General features: G+C 45.9%; 1 protein-coding gene across 3 annotated transcripts in view; it reads left to right on the forward strand.

The window, feature by feature from the left end:
- Positions 1 to 20,649, forward strand: part of LOC138284513 (zinc finger and BTB domain-containing protein 8A-like) — an 85,043-nt gene that overhangs the window by 22,686 nt on the left and 41,708 nt on the right. Inside the window, exon 3 of one of the 3 annotated variants that reach the window (XM_069223380.1) lies at positions 20,254 to 20,521. The exons of 1 other annotated variant lie outside the window; for it this stretch is intronic. The gene's annotated coding sequence lies outside the window, so the exon portion shown is untranslated. The remainder of the gene's footprint in view (positions 1 to 20,253; positions 20,522 to 20,649) is intronic. One more of the 3 variants, XM_069223381.1, reaches the window with a different exon arrangement.

The raw sequence follows: 20,649 nt of genomic DNA on the forward strand, positions 1-20,649 counted from the left end.
GGACTGCCATTGGATGATGTCGGTGATGGATCCTCATTGCGTTTGCCTGTGGTGCCTCAAGCGCGACCACGACCCGAAGTCGTGCTCTGAATGAAGGGCCATGCACCCGAAGGCTTTGAGGGAGCGGTCCCTAAAGCTAATGGCGGCCCGGCACTCGACTCCGCGTAGGTCCCGGTCTCGCTCGAGAGGAACGTCTCGAGATCGGTCGCGGAGTCATCACCACTGGTCTTCTTCGAAGTCCTTCGGTCAAGGTAAGAAGAAGTCGAAGAAGTCCCATTGCTCTCTGACTTCACCCCGTCGCTCGGCTGACGCGACGCGGGACGAGCGTCCACGCACTAGGCCTCCGTCCTCGGAGCCTATGTCTGGGTCGACTCCACGCTTCCCCGAGTTTCCCGGAGCAACCCCCGCCCAACTTAGAGTTTTACGAGGCCATGCGCCTCATCTTTGAGCGTGCCGCCCCGATACGGTGCCTTTGGGCCCAAGGGATTTGGCTGAGGGGCGTTCGGGTTCCGCGCCGACGGCTTCGGCCCCGGCCACCGAGGTCACCTCCGGATCCGTGCGCGGATCCGCACCGACGCCGGTCGCACCATTGAGACCTTCCCCGGCACTGGATCGATTATCGACGCTCCCGACGTCGGTAGTGCCCACTATCGACGTCGACCCATTTCTCATACCCGACACTCGGAGTTGGAGCGGCGTCAGCTGACTTCGCCATCGGCTTCGGTGGGCCCTATTCGCCCGACGTCAGATTCAGACCCATTTTCCTATGGGTACGAATACGGGGAGGAACTGGAGGGGTCCCTGGACCCTTATGAATACCAGGATGACCTTACTATGGACTGGGCACAGGACTTGGGCGAAGCCAGTTGTCTGGATACTTCTCCTGACGCTGGCATGCTGTCTCCTCCTACTGTGGTTACGGCAGAGGGAGCTACCTATAGTTTGGTGGTTAGTAGGGCGGCTGAGGTCCTTGGCCTTGAGCTACCTACTGTTGAAGTCAGGTCTAATCTCCTGACGGAGGTGCTTCAGCCTGGGGCTTCTACGTCGGAACCCCTTCTCCCATTTAATGAGGCCCTCACTGATGTCCTTTTGGGTACATGGTCCAAACCCAACACAGGGGCTTCTGTGAACAGGACTATTGCTCGCCGCCATCGGCCCGCACCGAACGACCCAAAGTTCCTGTCCCAACATCCTATGCCTGAGAGCCTGGTAATCCAGGATTCATCTTCTTCTGGCGCGTTCCCTTCCGCACCCCCGGATAGGGAATCCAAAAGGCTGGAACAATTTGGTAAGAAGTTGTTTTCTTCCTCCAGCCTAGCACTGCGGTCTGTGAACACTGTATGTCTTTTGGGCCGTTATTCCCACTCACTGTGGGATACGGTTGCGCAAGTCCTGCCGCAGATACCGGAGGAGGCCCGTGCTATTGTCTCCCATGCAGTGAAAGATGGGAGAGACACAGCAAAGTTCACTATCCGTTGTGGGCTGGATACGACCGACTCTCTGGGCAGATCGGTTGCAACAACAGTGGCCTTACGGCACCATGCCTGGTTACATATTTCTGGCTTCTTGTGTGATGTCCAACAGTCACTCATGGACATGCCCTTTGATGGCACCCGTCTCTTCGGAGACAAAGCGGACTCGGCCTTGGAGAGATTCAAGGATTCCCGGGCTACGGCTCGGTCCCTTGGACTTTCCTCCGTCACACGCCCACCACAGTCCGCTTTTCGTCCCTTTTGTGGCCACAGAAAGGGCGCCTTGTCGCGTCCTCAACCCAGCCACCGTGCCATGCACGCTGGACAGCCTATGGGTGGCCGTGGACACGGAATCCCACGTGGCCGTGGGACAGGGAACCAGAGGTCTGTCCAGTCCGCCTCTAGCCCCGCTGCAGCCTCCAAACCTTCCTAGTCGTCCCCTCACTCCCTCCCAGTTGGTGGCAGGATCCGCCATCACCTGCCCCACTGGGAACATATCACCACGGACGGGTGGTTTTTGCACATAATTCGAATCTGCACCACCACACATGCCACCATCCTTCCATCATCTTCCTGAGGATCATTTGGTGCTCCTCCCCCAGGAAGTCGCAGCTCTCTTGGCCAAGGGAGCTATAGAAAGGGTCCCTGTGCCAGAAGTAGGTCGTGGTTGTTATTCCGCTACTTTCTGATACCAAAGAAGGACAAAGGCTTGCGTCCTATCCTAGATCTTAGGGACCTGAACTACTTCCTCAAGAAGGATAAGTTCAAAATGCTCACCCTGGCTCAGGTTCTGTCTGCCTCGGACCCAGGATACTGGATGGTAGCGTTGGACTTGCAGGATCGCTTATTTCTACATCCCCATCCTGCCTGCCCACAGACGTTACCTACGATTCATGGTAGGTCACAAGCACTTTCAGGTTACTGTGCTGCCTTTCGGCCTTACCAGCGCCCCTCGGGTGTTCACGAAGGTGATGGCGGTGGTTGCAGCTCATCTGCGCAGGTTAGGGGTCTCTGTCTTCCCCTACCTAGACGACTGGCTGTTGAAGGCGCCTTCGCCCCTGACAGTTGTCTCCCACCTTCAGACTACGGCGAACCTCCTGCACCAGCTCGGGTTCACTATAAACGTGCCAAAGTCACACCTGACTCCCTCTCAGACGCTCCCTTTCATCGGGGCTGTTCTGGACACGGTGCTGTTTCGGGCTTATCCTCCCGTGAAGCGAGTCCAAGACATTCAGGCTATGATTCCGATCTTTCAGCCTTGGTCTTGGGTTTCGGTGAGACTGACTCTGAGGCTGCTGTGCCTCATGGCCTCCTGCCTCCTGCCTCCTGCTAGTAACACATGCCAGGTGGCATATGCGGGCTCTGCGTTGGGACTTGAAGTTCCAGTGGGCGCAGCATCAGGGAAATCTCTACGACATGGTCCAGATCTCAAAGGGGACTGGGAAAGACCGGCACTGGTGGCTTTCGAAACCCGATTGGGTCAACGGCAGATCCCTCTCCCTTCCTCACCCAGATCTCTCTATAGTGACAGATGCGTCACTTCTGGGATGGGACGGCCACATGGGAGAGGCGGAAATCAGAGGCCTCTGGTCTCTGGCGGAGTCGGGACTCCACATTAATATGCTGGAGCCCCGGGCGATCAGGCTTGCGTTGAAAGCATTCCTTCCCTCTCTCAAAGGGAAAGTGGTGCGGACAACACTACCGCCATGTGGTACTCCAACAAACAAGGCAGGGTAGGGTCCTAGACCCTTTGTCAGGAGGCACTACGCCTCTGGACATGGCTGGAACATCAGGGCATTACCCTGATGGTTCAACATCTGGCGGGCTCTCTCAACGCCAGAACAGACGAACTCAGCCGCCAACACACTGTCGATCACAAATGGCATCTCCATCCGGACGTGGTTCAAAGTCTCTTTCTCAAGTGGGAAGAGCCTTGGTTAGATCTGTTCACCTCCGCAGAGAACACGCAATGTCAGCTATTTTGCGCGTTGGAGTTTCCAATGCGGCACTCGCTCGGAGACGCTTTTCGTCTCGAGTGGAACTCTGGCCTTCTTTACGCCTTCCCGTCTATCCCTCTTCTGCCCAGAGTTCTCAAGAAAATCAAGTACAACCGGGCCCAAGTTGTCTTGGTGGCTCCGGACTGGGCTCGAAGAGTGTGGTATCCAGAGCTATTGAGCATGTCCATCGATCCTGCACTCAGACTGCCTCTTCGGGCGGATCTTCTGTCGCAGCAGCAGGGGACGGTCCTCCACCTGAACCTGTCCAACCTCTGCCTTCATGCGTGGAGATTGAGCAGCAACAGTTGATGGCATTTGCCCTTTCACCCGATGTCTGCAATGTTATCTTGGCAGCCAGGCGTCAATCGACTAAAACTGTATACGCCTGTCGTTGGAATAAATCTGCGGTATGGTGTACCAACACATCTGTTGACCCCCTTTCTGCCCCTCTTTCAGAGGTTCTTCTGTTCATTCTTTCTTTAGCCCAGCAGGGCTCTGCATTGGGCACCCTTAAAGGGTATTTGTCTGCCATTTCCACATTTCTTAGGCTTCCTGATCAGCCCTCACTCTTTAAATCTCCTCTTGTGAGTAGGTTCTTAAAAGGGCTCACCCACTTATTTCCTCCCGCTCCCTTCATCATGCCTTAGTGGGATCTTCACCCGCCTCTCATCCATTGCACAATTTAGAGCCTTACAATATGACCCACGTGCCCCACCACCATCCCAAACCCATACTCCTTCCATCCTAAACAAACAAAATATATAACATGCTAGTCTTCACAATTTCGCATCCCCATGTCTATTACAAAACAAGGATACTCTACAAAAACAACACAACTCATCTCGCTCACAACCACCATCTCCACCACCAACAAACGCAGACCCAACAAAATGCATCCTAAGCCCGCTGGACGAGGAACACAATGTAGAAAAACAACACTATTGGGATCCTCATAGGTTAATATCAACACTATGGACACACTTGCTAAAGTTCAAAATTTACTGATACTTCCTCTACAAAACAAAATCACACCACCACCTAAACACAATCTCTAAACCTCCTTATATTAAATGTTCGATCACTCTCTAAAAACAAGTACCACATCTACGGCCTACTCACTGACACACAACCTGACTTACTCTTCATAACTTAATCATGGTTGGAAGATGACATGTCCCAATGTTGCATGAAACCGTTCCTCCAGGCCATCAAACAGTCACACAAAACTGAATAGGCAAAAAAGGAGGTGGACTACCTGTTATACTGAAACAAGCAATAAATCTCAGCAAAACAGACAACGTCTCCATACGAGGTTTTGAGGCCCTCCTCACCAAATGCAACCCTACACCAACTTCCTCCTGTAATTTCCTCTTCCTTTATAGACCACCACCTAGCAATTCTACATTCCAGACACATTTCTATACACAGTTTCACACCTTCTATCACCATGCTCCATCCTATGCATTCTTGGGAACCTAAACATTTGGATTGACAAACCCAATATGCCCCATCCAAAAGCTATCATCACTGGTCTAGTCACATTGAACCTATATCAGATTGTACACAATCCCACACACATCGCTGGACACATCCTAGATGTCATTTTTGCAAACCTGTGACAAGTTACTGTTCAAAGCATCACACCAGTCACATGGTCAGACCACCATTTGGTAACTTTCCAACTTAAAACACCACACACCAACACACCCAATACCATCATACATACATCTACCTATCGACCATGAGACAAACTAATTTTTTAACACTTAGAAGCACAACTAACAGCCAACACAGATCTATAAACAATAAATTCCCTTAAAAAACTTTACAAGTGGCTTCAGGAAGCTTTCGGTATCTTAATACCACTAAGAAAGACTAAATAGGACAAAAGAAAACAAGCACCTTTGAGAAATACAGAACTAAAAAAGCTAAAACAATAAATGAGGCTGCAGCAAACCTGGCTCAAATCAAACCATTTTCAAGACAAACTTCAGCTACAAAAACATAACAGAGTATACAAATCAACAATCAGAAAAGCTAAAAAAAGGTACTACTCAGACAGAATTCAAAATGTTATATCTGCAAATAAAGAATTTTACAAAATTCTCGACAAATTACATGGAAGGAACTCATCCCATTACTCAAGATTTCGCAGAAAAACTGGCAAATCATTATACAACCAAGACAGGCATGTTGGACTCCTATTTAAAACAAAGGAAAACCACCAGCACCAACCCTTTTCTAAAAAAATCACCTCCAAGAGTAAGCCAACCCAGCCTCAGCACTCCTTCAAACAAATATCACAAAGTGAATGTATAGTTCTTGTCAAAGCTAGCAGGCCTTCTGGCTGCCCTTCTGATCCTTGGCCACCACACATCTTCAGGAATATTCTTTTATCTACCTCTGCTGCCACACTAGTAAAAAGAATCATCAATAATTCTTTAACTTTCGGAATCCTTCCTGAAGATCTTAAAAAGGCATACATATGCCCGTTATTAAAGAAAACAAACTTGGACCCGCAGGACCCCAACAACTACAGACCGTTTACAAATTGTCCTTTCCTGGGCAAACTTATAGAAAGAGCAGCTTTCACCCAGATGTCACAATTAATTGAAGATAACTCTATACTTTCAGACTACCAAACTGGATTCTGCTCAGGAAGAGGCACTGAATCTGTCCTCATCTCCATCTGGCATGACCTTAAAAACACAGTAGACTGCAATGGTTTTCTGCACTGCTTCTCCTAGGTGTCTCAGCTGCCTTTCACACAGTTGACCAAGACACTCTAATACAAAGACTCTGCAAAGCTGACATAGAGAGGACTGCTCTTGACTGGATCACATCCTGCCTTCAAAACAGAGCTAATGTCATCCATACTCCCCCTTTCTTTTCGAAATCCTACTTCACAAAAGCCGGGGTCACTGAAGGCTCAATCATCTCACCTATGGTTTTCAACATCTACATGATGCCATTACCAACAATGATCAATGAATTTCTACTCACATGCTACAACTATGCAGATGACACACAAATACTCCTTAAACTGGAATTCCCCAACGGCATCGCATACTCACAAATCTTCGGTTGCCTCAGAGCCGTTGATCAGTGGATGAAATGGAGTCATCTCAAACTGAATGCTTCCAAAACAGAAATACTCACATGTGGCAATTGGAACAATTATGACGCACTCTGCTCCTGACCTGATGATCTGAGGCCACCCCCTGAACTATAAAAAGAAGTAAGAAATCTTGTAATTACCATGCACTCCAAGTTAAAAATTAATGCTCAAGTGGACAAATTGGGAAGAACAATCTTCAACACCTTGAAAACTCTGCAATGCATCGTTTCCCATCCACGGATTTCCATACAAGGTGCAGGCTACTATCTCTCTTATACTATCTAAACTGGATTATGCCAATGCCCTCTACCGTGGATCATCTCTATCTACTATGAAAAAACTACAATGCATTCAGAATTCGGCTACCAGACTACTCCTACGTGTAAAGCCACTAGCCCACATCTTCCCTGCCTTTAGGGCCCTACATTGGCTACTACCAATTGCCTTAAGATCCGCCTTCAGGCTGCTTTGTATTACCCACACAGCAATACATGGAACAGGGCCGCTTTTCATCAGGAATAAAATCACCAAATACCCTCAACAAGAAACCTCTGCTCAAGATTGGCACTCTGCCTCAAAACACGACCTTACCAGGAAAAGACAATAGGTGGTACATCTTTCTCTGTTCAAGCGGATAAACTATGGAATTCATTACCCCCAAATATGAGATCCAGGGATAACTATTTTATCTTCAGAAGACTGCTCAAGAGTTGGTTCTTTCCTACATAACCACCATACTCAGACAGCAATGGACTGCAAATCCCCGTATACTTAAACCTGTTAGAATTTGATTATGTGTATGTATCTAGATATGCGTATTTCTTTGTGCAAATACATATAATGACTATTTTATCTCAAAATATATACTCTTTAAGCCTGTTTAACAAATGTATATTTTACTTTAGTTAAATGTATACATGTATATATTTGTTATGTGTATGTGTATTTATGTGTGTATACATTATGTATATGTTTCTATGTATGTATATATGTGTGTATATTCTACACTTGACATGTTCATAGGTTATTGCATAGTTTCTATATACGTTGCTTGATTAGATGCTTATGAGTCTGTTTTTATTTTATTTATCACAATAAGTTTATATTATCTTAACTATTTATCTACAAGCATTTCACTATTGAAATATTGAGGAAAGATAAAATACTGTTATAAACATGCACAAATAAATTCACTTCAAATACTGTAACTCTTGAAAGCCTGTGTTTCTACGATACAACTTTAAATCTCAATATATTATATTCCTTACACATTTATACCCTTGATTATGTAATAATGTATCTATATATTTACTACTCTAATCCTGCTGTACAAGATTACAAACAATTACTCTCTCTAAAGCTTTACCCTTTCTGACCATCACCCATACCTCTTTCAATCTATCCTTTATCTCCACTCTTTGACTCATCCCAAACCCATTTTACTACTATGATCTCCAAAATAACCCTTCCCAGCCTCTTTCCTCCTCTTCACCTCCTGGCTCACCCCAAACCTCAGTTTATGACCATGATCTCCCAAACAACCCTACTACATTCTCCCTCATTTATCTCTCCTTTGACTCATCCCAAGCCCCATTAAACTACTATGATCCCCCTAATTCCTTTCTACATCCTCCACCTCTCCTTTACTCATCCCAAACCTCATCTTACTACTATGATCTCCCAATTAACACTTCAGGATTCTTCCCTCCTCTATCCCGCCAATATTCTATTCAAATCAACTAACAGACTTACATGTCCTCTGCTCAAATTAAATCATACCTTCTTATACCAATACTGTACTCGTCTTTTCCTATGCTAATCCACCACTAATCCTTTTAAGTTCCGGAGTAGCATGCTACTCACCGAAAAGCACTTCAACGCCTCGTCAGGGTAGTAGGCGCTATATAAATACAATTACAATTAAGTCCGTTTTGCTTTATTAATTGCAACATCTGTGTTTAAATATCTTATGGAGTCAAGACACCTGCTGCAGAGATCTTTGTGTGCCCGGTAAATCTCAGGGAATAATAATAATAATAATAATAATAATAATAATAATAATAATAATGGTATGGTAACTATGGAGGTTACCATGTTTGCTGGAGAGATCTGTGTTTTGTCTAGTCCCAGTTTTCAATCAGACTAGCATAGAGGGTTTATATGTCTACTGCAAAGCACATTTTGTAACACGCAGATGACCGATTTTTATTTTATGTAAATGGATAAGTGGATTACTTCTTTTAACACACAGATCCTTTTGTTACTTGCAGTTCATAAATTGTAATCCTTCTAATATAGCACTATGAGCTATGAAAGATGTGATTCCTACATCTTGTAATCCTCACTGTCTTATGTAAGACACCCTGTACATTGATTTACACACATATTATTTATTGTCAATGTATAATGTGTATGTGTGATGTGAAGTGCTCCAGCACCCTGCATTTGGATGATTAGCTGTTGGACCTGGGCCGTTTTCACAGGGTTATCCCCAAACTTTTTGCCTTCCTCCTCCTGTTTTTTCTTACCTCTTTTTGTTGACATTCGGACTCTGAGCACTTTACCATTGCTGATCAGTGCTAAAGTGCATGTGCTTTCCCTTCTAAACTTGGTATGATTGGCTTACACCTAATTGGCACATTTAATTTACCTGTAAGTCGCTTGTACAGTGGTATCCCTATATTCAGGGCCTGTATATTAAATGCTATTAGTGGGCCTGCAGCGCAGCTTGCGCCACCCACAGAAGTAGCCTTTCAATCCTGTCTCAGGTCTGCTACAGCAGAGCCTGCGTGCACAGTTTACTGTAACAGGGACATGGCATCGAAATTTACTTGCCAGGCTTCAAACTCCCCTTTTACTACAGATAAGTCACCCCTAAGGTAGGCCCTAGTGAGCCCTATGGGCAGGGTGCTGTGTATGTAAAAGATAGAACATATGTCTTTATATGCTACATGTCCTAGTAATGACAAACAGCCCATGCAGTTTCTCACTACTCCAAGCACTGCCCCTCTCTTTGATTACATTGGAAAATGCCCTAACATATGTCTAAGTGGTATTATCTAATCTGTGAGGGCTGGCATAGGCATGTTTGGTATGGCTTGAATGGTAGTGAAAAACGATGCTTACTGGTGTAGGTGGATTTTTTTATTACCATTATAGAAATGCCACTTTTAGAAAGTGGGTATTTCTCTGTGCTTATGACTCTGGTGTTTTGCAGCTTGACTCCAATCTACGTCTGGGGCAGAGTGACAGCTGGGCTTTATGCATACTTTTCAGACAGCCTGTACACAGAGAGGATGGAGGTGTCACAAGAGTGCATCTGCATATTGAATGGAGAGGTAGAGGTGGGGCACACCTGTAAATGCTGTGTCTTGGACCTCCCATAAAGGGCTCACTTACCCTCTGCTGATGTCGGAGCCAGTGTTAGAGTAGAATGGGGACATTCCTGGAACCGGTTAGTGCTGGTTGAAACCCCTTCTCCTCCTTTTGTGGAGGCTGTTCAAAATGATTATCAGTTTAGGGGCTGTCCCCTGCAAATTCAGACAATAATGGACTAATGAACTGGATACTGAATGCTGCTGGAAGGACTCGCCAGGAACCGCATTGGGACTGTTCTGCTGTTGTGCTGACCTGTGACCTGCAAGGTCACTGAGAGGGGCAGCAACTGCCTTGGAACCCTTGTGCTGGCCTTGTTGCTTGGGCTCTGCAACCCTTTGCCCCCATTGCTGTTTCCAGGGGCTGGGTAGTGTGACCATTGTAAGCCCTGTACTTGTGTTGCTTCTGTGTGGTTGTCCTCTGCTGGGCGAGTGGAAAACGCCTCAGAGACATCAGTGCGGATCTGTTCTTCCGGGTGCTTTTTGCTATTCTGGAAGCATGTGAAGAGCGCTTTATTTCATGTTTGGGGGTGCGTCTGCGCTGGGTGCAGAAAAAACGTCCTTTTGGGTGTCCCCCCCCACCCCCCTTCCCCACGTGGAGAGGCCGAGAGGAGTCCGCTAGCCTAGCACAGACGTGCGCACTCCGTGCCGTGCCCCGAGGGCACAGTCAGACACCACCTTTTGGGCCTATCCCTGCTGTGCCCTCAGGTGGACAGTGCAGGACCTTGTGCCAGGAGGGGAACCGGGACCGCGCTGCCTACGTAGGCAGCCCAGCATGGAGAGAAGTGGGGCAGCTGCCCCGCCGACCCAGGAGGCGAGGATGGCCCGAGGCTTCCTTAGGGCATCATCGATTGCGGGGAAGATGAGCAGGGTCTCCCTGTGGGAGACGGCCCTTCTGGGCAATCGCAGATACTTCCCTGCCCCGGACCGCGCTGCCGGCATGGGCGGCCCAGCGAAGGGAAGCTGAGCAGCAGGAAGCAGCTGCCCCATGGGAGATCCGGTCTTTGTACTCAGCAGTCCGGGAGGGCCCCGGACACGCTACAACGTTACCGGGAGTCTTGATGGCAGTCTGTCTTGCCAGGCAGCTGCTTGCGCGATAGCGGGCTGCTGCCCTTACTGTATTAGGTGTGGGGGACCCAATGAACGCTCCCCGCAGATTCTGGTGGTGTGCATTCCTCCCCGTATTGTCTGGCGGCAATTCTTTGGGGGCCCGCACAGTAGGCCCGGCAGGACAGGAAGAGAATCCCCATTGGAGGGACCGTTCCTGGCGAAGGTGCCCCTTTCCTACAATTGCTATATTAGGAGCACCCGAGCTTCTGGGGTGAGTGTGGTCCATGTATACCCTATAATAGGGAACCAGGAGTGGTGGGCCATGAGCACTCGTGCTTTTCTCTACAACAGGTTATATACTGATGTTCCCAGGCTGATGTAGATCTTGCTTTCTGCAGACAGTAGCCCAGAACGCTGTTTTAGGGGACACTATGATATGCAAAATAATGTCTCTTCTATGACGGTTTAGCATGATGTGAGCCTTATGGAAAGGTTTTATTTCATTAATGATGATGTCTTTGCGTTTCTAATAATATGGTCATGCAGACCTGTGCATTTTTTGGTGCCTGACATGCTAGATGGGAATGTTTCATTTTGTGTGTGTTCGTGATGATGTCTGGGCATTTGTGATAGTATGGTTATCCTCCAGTGTGCATTTTTGGTGATAATGACAACCTGATTACTGTTAGTATTGCAGAATACCAGTAGTATGTTTACCTGACTTCTGCTTATTGTCGCAGAGTACTAGTAACCTGTGTGATGTTCTGACATCTGCTTGTGTAGCAGGGTATTACTGATACATGTTGTGTTTGGTCTAATGATGTTTTATGCAATACAGTTTTTTTAAATATAACTTGTGTATCCTTTGTGGGGTGTTTATTGTGTCACGTGTTGTGTGTGTTGTGCAAACGCTTTACACATTGCCTGTGGGATAAGCCTGACTGCTCATGCCTCATTTCTAACAGTAGCGCTATTGCACCATAAAGGAAATAAAACAAAATAGTGATATGTAAATTATTTGTGTAAATACTGGGACAGACCAACACATCTGGCATCCTCACAGTGCATGCATATCTGTTATGTACAGGGACTAAACAAAGTCAAAAGGATGCCTCTCCTAACTGCCTGGGACGTGATAAACTGTATGCCTTTGTTTCCCCTCCATTGCATTTAAGTGTGAGGCTCCAGATAGTTTCCAACCAAGATAATCCAAAAGAGGAGGTCTGATGGCCCCTTAACTTCTGATATTGTTATGGGGCCAGCTGGAAACTGACAAACCTCCTCCCCACATGAAAGTTGCTGCTTGTACCAAAGCAGACAAGCTGCAGGCTGTCTGAGCAGCTGTGTGCTTCAAAAAGTTCTTGGTAACCATGCATTTGAGAAGATGCCATGTTGCTTTCCTTGTTTGAATGGCACTCTAGACTCGCCTAGTGTAACCTCAAAGTGATGGGAGAGGTGCCTGGAGATGTGGGAGAGAAGGACCCCTGGAAACTAAAAGAAGGGACAGAATGGAGGGGACAAGGTAGGTCTGTGGATTGAGCAACCTTCCCCAAAACGCTAAAATCTCCCTGGGCACAGAAATGGTGCATTGTGGGTAGAGAGTCTGAGGTGTCTGGTTAGCAGTGAGAGAGGTGGAGAGGCAATGTGGGGTATGAAGAGCAGCTATAAGGAGGAGGTAGAAGTCAGAGGGTGATGTGAGTTGACGGAGGGTTATTAATCATGTTACTCTGTTCAAGCGATACTAGCATGGACCAGACAGCCACTGAGAGACAGGGTACTCCCCTCCCCAGTGATTGGAGAAAGATGGATCAGTTTGCCCCACTAGGAAGTTTATACATTCCGTGCCAGCTTTTACTAGCCGGTACAATACATCAGAGCATGCAACTAAGGCTCAGCAAAAGAGCGTTGCCTGAACACCCAAAAACAAGGGGGGTGACCAGAGATTGTTAGTGCTGGCCCAAACCTGTGGAACGACTTGTCCAACTAAATTCCCACCAGCAATCACCAACGCATTTCAGTTTGAGACCAATGACGCACCTAGTCCATGAATCAAGTTTCACTTTTCTCTTTCTCTATCCTTCCACCATGAATGCAATCTCTCCGGTCTGTATTTTTTCACATAATACACAGGTATTAATATGCCTCACCTTATTGTTGCATGATATGCTCCATAAACCCCTACGGGATACTGTGAAGGTAACAAGTGCCCAGCCACGACACCAGAAAGACAAGGTCCTGACTGCTGTAACTTTGTCATACCCGACTCTCATCTGGCAATCAAAAATAACCAGTCAGATCACACATCACATACAACTAGGCCAAATTGGCACCTAGAAGTGACTAAATACGGCTGTGTGTGCAACACATGCTCAAAAAAACAAAACCAATGGGGCAGTTTCTAGGGAAGGAATGGGAACAGTGTGCAAAGAAAGGTAGAGTAAGGGTCATGAGAACAGACATTGTGAAGGAAATGATGGGCTCAGGAAGAGGCAGGCAGTGGCAAAGTTACAAGGCAAGGCGAAAGCACTGCATAGCTAGGTGTAGAGAGATTGGAGAGGCGGGGACAGGGACAAAGTTGGAATCAGTATACCGGGGCAGGAAACAGTGGGGTGTAGTGGATCATGAGTAAATGTGCATTGATTATGCAGGGAGAAGGGTAGGTTACGGTGTGCAGTGAAGTATCGAGGAATTGTTGGGGAGAAACGTACTGGCAACATTTTAAAAGGCAAGTAGGGTGTGCGGTGTATGGAGATTGAGGTGGAGCAGTATAAAAGGAGGGTACAGTGTGCAGCGGAAGGGTGCTGAAGTGTATATGAAAAAAAGATGCTTGGGCAGGGTGGGGGTGCCAAGGAAGGTTCCACTCGTGCAGATGTGACTGAGTGAGGGTTGTGCTGCGCAGGGAGTGAAAAGGGGTGCAGTGTATTGAGTGAACTATGGGAAGCAGTGCACATGGCGGGGTGGTGTTTTAGAGAGGTGGGGGCATAATGGGCCAATTTGTGCAGGGAAGAGAGAAGGTTAACAGCAATCTGCATGGTTTGTGAGGGTGTGACATCGGATGCTATAGCATGGACGTGCACATGGAACGGAAGTTGTGGGAGAGCAACTCAGACAAAGAATAGCACTATTCAATTAACAACACTTATTTTCTCTAGAAAAGCTATCTCACAAGTATAAACTTTAGATGGGTGAGTTTTAACATAGTCTAGAGAGATCAGACCATTTGAAAGTTCTCAAACATCAGAGAGTAATGCTTTTACTGCCACACATCAGCTGGCAAAAGTTTTAGGCAACAGGTGTGTCAGGTGTTAACTTTGCAGGGCTTAGCATCACAGGGTATAGCTATTCTTCAGGTGGCACAGAGTCCACTGACTCAAATAATTGTACAGCAGAGCTAACATCAGCATCACATATTCTGCAGACACCAGTTTTACACAGTAGGGCTTTCTGTTAGATTATTCAGAACCTGTGGACATCAGCTTTTAGACCGCAGAGCGATCTCTCAGATTTCATAAACTTTGATTGCTCGGGTCATCAAGTGAAACAGAACGTAATGGTTTTAATAATAAACCGAAGAGCTATTACTGTTGCTATTTCCAATTTACTTTACAAATTTGGGCCTCTGACAGCAGAGTTAGCCCTCAAATGACAAAGGATACAAGTTAATTCCTCAAATTCCAAAAAGTCCTTACAAACTCAGGCATCAGAATGGCTACTGGGGCGTAAATAATAGTACAAAGCGATGTAGGGGTGGGAACTGACAAACTACAGGGTCCATGCGATTTCCCATAAGTGAAACCACTTAGAATATTCCATTTACATTTCTATGTATACTACCTACATCATCATTTCCTCCTGCCATATTCAACCACCCTTCAAACATAGAAACATGTAACGTGTTAATTTAGAAGACATGGCAACTATGTTATTGGTAGTAACTCCTACCTGCGAATCTAGAGCCCCCCCCCACTAGTAACCAGAATGCGGGTGAAGTAAATGCATGCAACCGGGCGCTTAAAATATTTCGCTTCTAGCTTCAGGTCTCCAATATGGTCTGCCCTTCTTAGGTAAGGGTAAGCTTTAAAACCCGCTCATTAAATTCAAGTGGTATTGACTCATTATCCGGTAGCTTTCAATTTGTGTGATATTCTAAATATTAAACTGTATACTACCTTCTCGTGCTATTTTACAACCTCCTTCTCATACCATCTTGCAGACTTCCTTCTCATACCATCTTGCAGACTTCCCAACTCAACACCAACTCTATCGGGGGCTCTCCCCAACTCCACAAGTAGGGAAGCCAGCACTGGAATGTCAGCAAATGACAGCAAATGCTCAGTAGCCCATGTGTGGCTGCTCAACCACGAGGTTTGCGTGTGTAAACGCAGGTGCCATCTTTGAACATTGGCTTTTCATATTCGTAGACATGTAAGCCATGCAAAATATACAAGGTGGTTGTGTGTCTTTATCAATTTGAAAATAAAAAGTAAAATACAGAAAACGTTTTGAATCTATTTGCCATCTATTAAGTAGCTGACATCATTATTCAAGCCTTTGTAAATATTCAAATGACCTCAAAAATATTGAAAATCACAACAAAAAAGTTACTTTCTGAGAAAGAAACAAATTGTGTGCGGCTGTGGTAGGTTAACTTTTAACGTACCTTGTCCACCGTCACGTTTTACAACGGTCCTTTTTCCATGTTGATGAAATCAAGTTGGCGTCGGTAAAGGAAGTGTGTACCCTAAGCCAGTGCAGACATGACTGCCACGTTGAAACAGAGCAACCATCCCTCAAGCTTTAAGATTTCGTTTTTCTTTTTAATTTAATGAAACATATACTATCTCTAATGACAAAAGTAAATGATTATATTTAAGAGAGAATTGAGTGTACTGCCATGTATGCAGATGGGACCTAAGGTCGAGAGAATAGTTATGTCATTTGCTGACTATGGTGTTCATGTTTAGGTCAAGCAGAACTCTGCTTGTTGGTTGTAAATAGTGGCCATGCACGGTTCAGGCTGAGAGAATAGTTTGCAGTGTTTAAGACCGCAGGCACAGCAATCTGCCCCTAAGTTGGCTCCTGCTCATGACTCATCCGCCATGCATGCCAGTGCAGTTTGGCTGCCCAAGAGGTTGTAAGTGCTCACCAACAGCCTTCGCGTTTTGACCCACACCAAGACGAATGCCCAGCATGGTGGCCCGTTGTCATCATCAAGAGCCCTGCTCCTCCAAAGCAGTGACAGTAAGGCTGACAGCGCAAGGACTGGTGGAGTGTCTGTGATAAACTCTCAGTCCCTCACTACATGGTGAACTGTGGTGAGGCACTTTCAGCCTCACAGTGTGGTAGCCTCCAAAACCGCTAAAAACTAGCATGGAGTGGGAAGTGCAGGAAGGATGACAGCAGCAACAGAGGAAGGAAAGGTGGGAGGGGAGATACAATAATATACAGGCGCTGAAGCTGAACACACATCCACAATGTAACAGGAGCAGGAAAGAAAAAAAAATAGTCCCCAAATGTACAGATAAACAATCAAAACGTAAGGATACAGTACTTGGTCCCTGTGCCTGTGGGAGATAACAAAGACAAACAAGCATTTGCAATGCAACAGGTCTTGCATATTTGGAACATGTTAATTGTCATCTTTTGACAAAAGCGCCCACGAGCAAAAACAAAAAGAAAACATGAGAAAAAAACTGAGAGAAGACGACTTGGCAACATAAAATAAAGTTAGCTTTAAAAAAATGAAACTTTGCAATTTTGTGCCAGCTGGGCAAGTTTTTGCCAGCAACAAGCCTTCTGTTGCAGGGCCCTTGAAGTTAAAAACAGCAAATAGTACCTCAATCAATTTGGGAGCAGAGGAGAGGCACTAATTAAGTTCCATTAATCAGTGCGCCACACAGAGAAACGGAAGTGATGCGTGGCGTGCCTTGACGAATTACGAGGCTGTAAAGAAGAGTGCCAGGAAAACCAACAAATGGTGAGCGACAGACGGGCTCCAAGCCCTGTACTGAACACAGCAGTCTCTTGCAAGCGAGACGCATGCTCTAGCGCATGCACTTGCAGGCTCGACCCTTAAAAGTGGGACAAAGTGGAAGGATTGACCACTAGCAACAAAGTATTTTTGAAGGACAATCGAAAGTACAAATAAAAAGTCAATGAGCCACAAAGAAGTATATACTACAGTATATTCTATATACAACAGGTCTTGAAAGCTCGACCTAAAAAGGGGGTAGACCCCCTGTACCAGTGTCTACCCTCGACTTGTGCCCTTCTAAAATTTTAATGACCCAATGGTCCCTGCACACTGCAACGTAATAGTTGTTTTAAAACAATGCTTAATCTGCAATAAAATAGTTGCTAGGGCCCAAAGTTTTGCTCAGAAGCTCATGGCAGCTGCTATCGAATGTCAGGAATGACAAATACCAAAGCTACGTAGTCTTGATTCCACTTTCATCTACCACCAGAAACTCCCCGCCCCTTTATCACACTCTTGCAGGTACCTATTCATCTCTGCTTTCTCCCTTTTATACATTTTTCCCATCTTTCGCTTCCTCTTTCTCCCTGTTTTTTTTTCTGTGTTTTGCTCTGGGTCAAAGTCTGATGAGGAAAAACAAGTGCTGGTCCCCACAGATGATTATCAGTGGACCCACCTGCAATCACCGTCTCAAATAAAGCACTGTTTCAAACAGTGCGGAAGCAGTGCGGTTGAAGAGCACTAAGTAATTCTAGCCATTGTGCCTCTGTGCTTGCATTCCAAATACCTCAAGTTTAGTTCATCTGAGACTGGGAGTTTTTTTACATGCACAACACAAGACTCAGCTGCAGCAACACTTGTAGAGCTGGCTTTCTAGTTGAAAACAGAGATTGTGTAAGGCCTTGAGAAAACAGGCATGCCACCAACAGACTGCGTGCCCAATATGACCAGTGCAGCGCCTCCGAGAGGCCCAGGGAAAGCCGAGATGAGTTTGCCGAGCAGAAGGTCATAGTGGAATGACAGTTTTGTTACTTACTCCCATTCTGGGTTGTTTCTGGGGCACACCAGGAACTTTTTTTTTTTTACAAGCAGTTCTTTATTAGAGTATAGAACACTCATGGTACAACAACATTGTAACACAAATAAATCTCAGTGCATCATTCAAGTCATCCCATGAGTACTTTAAAATGCATAGTGCAGCATATGGTAATCCAGGAGCTCATGTGTTCTGGGATGCAAGTAAAGGAGATGCATTAGTCCCTGTACATGAACAGGAGTCTGTATATACCGAGCATAAGGAGTTTGGTAATAGTAATGTTATAAACTGACCAAAATGTTTGTGAAGTCACTGTAATATCCCTTTGAGCAGTGATATCCCACCCTCTGGTATCACATATGAGATACATCATGGTTTGGTGTCTACCAGCATTACACAGGGCAGAATAATATGGTCAATATCAGTACTGTAATTTTGGGGATCAGGGTGGTGCAGGGGATGGAGGTGGTATAGGTTCATGTGTTGAACCTGTTATTTCATGTTGCAGTGACCATGGTGAGTATGCGGTGGGCGTTCACTGTGGCTTCTCATGTGTTTTCGCCACCAGCTTTTCCGGGTATGCATCTCAGGCATCACTGCGCAGTGTTTCCCCTGTGTGATTAGGTAGCAAGCTCCAGGCCGTGACCTCTGCAGTTGCCAATTTCAGTAAGTCCCTCAACCACAACAGTATGTTGAGGGCCTCCGCTGACTTTCAGGCCATCGCTGTGCGTCTTTTAGCAAGAATAAAAACTTGGTCGATAAATTTTAGTTATACACTTCTCTCTAGGAAAACAAAATGACCGCCATCGTGTGCACAGGAACAGGCCAGGGACTTCCAAAATGGAACCCACAGGCCTTCCATCACTGTGCTTCCCTTATAGGTATAACGGACATATGATACTGACCAATATACTCACATGCACAACATACACTGATCACCTATACTCATATACACTTGGGATGTTAGCTGTAAGTAATTATCGGATCTCACTCCTGTGTGTTTACACTGCATGTTCCCTGGAATTACCCCCAACTGCCCTCTTCCCATGCCCTACGGCAGACCTTTACCACGTGATGTGAATCTGCCCTGTCATAGTGCGATTTTGAACACTGGTGCTATCACTATTAGCCCAGATCATAGGACGGGCTTTACTCCCCTGCTCCCTTATAGTGCATATTAGGAGTTTTTGCACGTACACGGCCAGCAGTGATAGCGCTGTTGCCCAAAATTGAGCTATGACAGGACAGGGGCAGCATAGGCAGTTGGGGAAGAATTTGGCAAACATGCGGTGCAAATGCACAAGTGTCAGATGTGATATGGGAGGTACTTACAGCTGACATCCCAAGTGTATGTTGTGCATGTCAGTATATGTGGCCAGTGTGGTTTATGATTTGTATGTATAGGAGAAGCACAGTGATGGAAGGCCTGTGGGTTCCATATTGGAAGTCCCTGCGTGTATTCTGTGCCAGCTACTCACCTGAATTCCAGGTGTTCCAATGGGGCGATGACAATTCCCCAATCTCGGTGAGGACTAACATGACACGATGAAGAGTAAATTGCCCTCTCGCAAGTCCTCAAGGGGAAAGGGGTTTGGGGAAGAGAAAAGGAGAAAATACCAGCTTCTTCTTCGTGGACTGCTGGACCCAGGACTGCGTGTCATGTTGGGCGTCAGGACTTCTGATTTCTCAGACTACTGAGTTCTTTAGGATTCTGGGCTGTAAAATAATTACTTCAATAATACATTCAACTTGCATAAACAATTGCAAAATTATATATTGCATAATGTCAGTTGTTGTTGACACATTATGCATATGTTTCTATAAGACTGAACAAGTCTCTTCCTCTTTTAAAATACTTTCAGACTCTCTGAAGTAATGTCTAAACTCAAAAACAATCAACTTGAAAAAAGGGCTTTTTGTTTTCTGGTGAAATCTCCTGCCAATAATAGTTTTGATAAACTTGCTGTATTTCCAATCTCCTAATTCTCAGGGGAGCGCCTGTTACAAGAAATATCTCTTTCCCTTATGTCTGTTTAGCAGTATCTGGGATTTCCACCCAAACGATAAATCAGGCTAGTTCTTATTGTCATAAATTATTTAAAAGACAGAGCTCTGTTTTGTTTCATTTAAGCGGTTAATCTTTCTTTACCTTGAAATGAAGTTATTTGCTTGAAAACTTCAGAAGAACCCAAACTGGGTTTTTTCACCTTTCTTATTTTCTCGCTGTTATAGGAAATACGGGATCATCAGCAGAAGACAAAAGAGGAGAAGCAGGACTCTGCAGGAAGCTGACCAGAGGGCGAGGGTTACCAAACTGGACTGGAAACTGTCCGGAGGATGAGAAGTGCTGGAATTCGACCGGAAGCTGGTCGGAGAACGAGGAACACGAGGAACACTGTAATTTGTCTGGAGGTAGGCTGGAGAACAAGGAACTTGACTTGCACTGGAACTTGACTGGTGGCAGGCTGAAGGACAAGGAACTTGACTTGACTGGAAAAAGGTGAGCAGAGCAATAGGTGCGAGGCCAAGCAAGGCCTCAGACTCACAAGCATCCTTAAATAATCAAATGTGCGTGTGCCTTTTGGGAGTTGATCGCTTGTTAAGGAAATGAGCAATTATCCTCCTGAT

Source organism: Pleurodeles waltl, chromosome 3_1 (assembly GCF_031143425.1).
Source record: "Pleurodeles waltl isolate 20211129_DDA chromosome 3_1, aPleWal1.hap1.20221129, whole genome shotgun sequence".
NCBI lineage: Eukaryota > Metazoa > Chordata > Amphibia > Caudata > Salamandridae > Pleurodeles > Pleurodeles waltl.